Source organism: Plectropomus leopardus, unplaced genomic scaffold (genome assembly GCF_008729295.1).
Source record: "Plectropomus leopardus isolate mb unplaced genomic scaffold, YSFRI_Pleo_2.0 unplaced_scaffold22920, whole genome shotgun sequence".
Taxonomy (NCBI): Eukaryota; Metazoa; Chordata; class Actinopteri; order Perciformes; family Serranidae; genus Plectropomus; species Plectropomus leopardus.
In genome coordinates this window covers 1-2,432 of record NW_024624849.1, presented here as the reverse complement: position 1 = coordinate 2,432, position 2,432 = coordinate 1, and the positions used below count along the sequence as shown (strand labels likewise).

Here is a 2,432-nt window from a genome sequence, read left to right as displayed (position 1 = left end):
CACACACACACACACACACACACACACACACACACACACACACACACGCACGCACGCACACGCACACACATGCACGCACACGCACACACACGTACACACATACACACACAGATCCAGTTAGATTAAGTCAGATTAAAAGAACATGAATGTTTTTAGTTTATTCGGAGAGAACAGAGTTAAGCAGGTTTCTGCGTTAATCGATGCCGTACCTACAGTGACGCCTCACATGCTCGTCCCCAGAAATACAACACTGACCTCCCGTTTATCTTTTAATCTGAAAACCATTTTTTAGTTTGTGCTTTTTTTCCTCAATTTAGATTTTCAAATTCTGACATTTTGAATTTGCTTTTTCAATTTCCCTTTTTTAAGTTTAATTTTGACCTGAAAAAAATAGCGTTTTAAATTAATAATCTTTTTAATTTAATCTCTTTTAATTTTTTTATTTGGACAATCAATTTGAATTACGACTAAAAATATCCTCCATATTCCTTCCCCATTTTGCAGTAAGTAAATGTGGGGAAACGTAGTGGAGTTAAAGTATACTTTTTATTTTTTAAAGAAATGTTGTGGTGTAAAGGTAAAAACTGACAAAAATACAAGAACTTATGTAAAATACAAATACTCCCAAAAAATACTTAAATACTGCAACAAATAGGGATAGTAACATGTACGATCGATTAATTGGTCGTTAAGAATTGAACCGAACATGTGATATTTAATTGATCAATTAACAGGTTTGTATTCTGTCAAAGTACGTGCAAAATGTGGCTGTGAGCTGTGATTGAGGAAAAAAAACATACGGTTATGTTTGACATAAGCAACTTTTTTTATGTTTTTTTTCAAATAATCGATCATTAATTTCATGATCAAAAAATGTAACAAAAATCAATTAACAAAAGTGCTTATGATTTCAACTCAAGTAACAAAGTATTATTACTCTGTTACATCACAATGAGACAAACGTTATCACTGAGAAGAATTTTGTACTTTTGTTGTCACTTTTAATCCATTTTTTATGGGTTTTTTTTGTGTTAGTTCAATCAAACTTCACTGTGCTTCACCGAAACTCAACACAGCGGCGAAGAAACCCACTGGAGTGACGCATACACGACATCGCCTGAGAAAAAATGGTCACACAGGAGGTCACACGTGTAGGCTGCAGCATCGGCTCTGAGCGGTAATAACTCAGCCTGAAGTGTGCGTGTTGGTCAGATTAGACATACAGATTAGTTGGATTAGATTACGGTATCTGTAGAGTTCATCAGCGGCAGCAAAGTGAGTTTAAATGTTCTAACAAACCTTTTGTAAAGATCCGCTCTGCAGCTCCTCAAGACTGCTGGACAGCAACCTGCGCTGATGCCTGATCAAAGGGCAGAAATAATGAATAATTCATTCATTATTACTCCTTTCTCATTTAGATCGCAACGTTCAACAGAAGTCATTAACCCTTTAATGCTTTTTAATGTGAGCGAATTGGCTCGATTTTTTTCAAAAACATGGGAAGGCGACAAGCAACTTAATACGTTTTTTTAAAAAGCTTTTAAAAACAAAAACATGACCTCAAGAACGTGCTAAAAAATCTAACACCTAATAATAAGAATTATAAATTTAATTGTCTGGACATTTCCTCTAGTTTTTTTGATGATATCTAATAATATTTTCAGGTCTTTTTTTTGGTTACTCATTTTTGTTTTTTTTTTATGTTTTGTTTTTTGTTTATGGAAATAATACTAATTAATAACTAACTAATTAATACTAATACTAGTAATAATACTAACTCCATGGTCAAAAATTTAAATATGTTGGCATACTACATATTATGAGCATTATAACAATAAAGAATTTGCTTTTTTTTAAAAAAAAAAAGTATTATTTGTATTTACCATGAATGGCCATTGTGACCATTTGGTAGAGGCCTATATCTAAAAAACTATGAGGTCTGTTAATAAATAAACATTGATTCCTGATATTTACTATAGCTATTTATGATATATTTAATATGTTTTTGCTATTTATCATATTATAGAAATTAAAAATGCAAAGAAAAAAACTGCATTGCTTTTTTCTTGACGAGGACTTTAAAGTGTTAAAACAGAAAAATCGGCTCCTCACCAGGATCCGTTAAAGAAGCTCGTGTCTCCAGCAGACACCAGCGACGTGTCCACAGAGTTCAGGATGCTGCGACAGACGACAAACAGCCGGTGAGGTAGTGAAACACACCTCGTAGTGAAATGTGTGTGTGCAGGTGAGCGTGTGAGCGTTTGTACCTGGAGTCCAAATCTCTCTGGTAAGGAGACGAAGACAGCATGAGCGGAGAGGACCCTCGAGACGACAACTATGCAGAGACAAAACACAGTTTTGATTTTGTTAATGGCTCTTCAGGCAAAATACTGGAGAGGAAAATTTTGGATGAAACTAAAAAGCTGTATTCA

General features: G+C 34.3%; 1 long non-coding RNA gene across 1 annotated transcript; it reads right to left on the bottom strand.

Annotated features, from left to right (window-relative positions):
* Positions 1–1,207: 1,207 nt before the first annotated feature.
* Positions 1,208–2,340, bottom strand: LOC121966051. The gene is made up of 3 exons (XR_006107555.1): positions 2,268–2,340; positions 2,113–2,178; positions 1,208–1,360 (listed from the first exon to the last, which is right to left on the bottom strand). It is a non-coding gene; the product is annotated as an uncharacterized LOC121966051 (long non-coding RNA).
* Between the last annotated feature and the right edge of the window lie 92 nt (positions 2,341–2,432).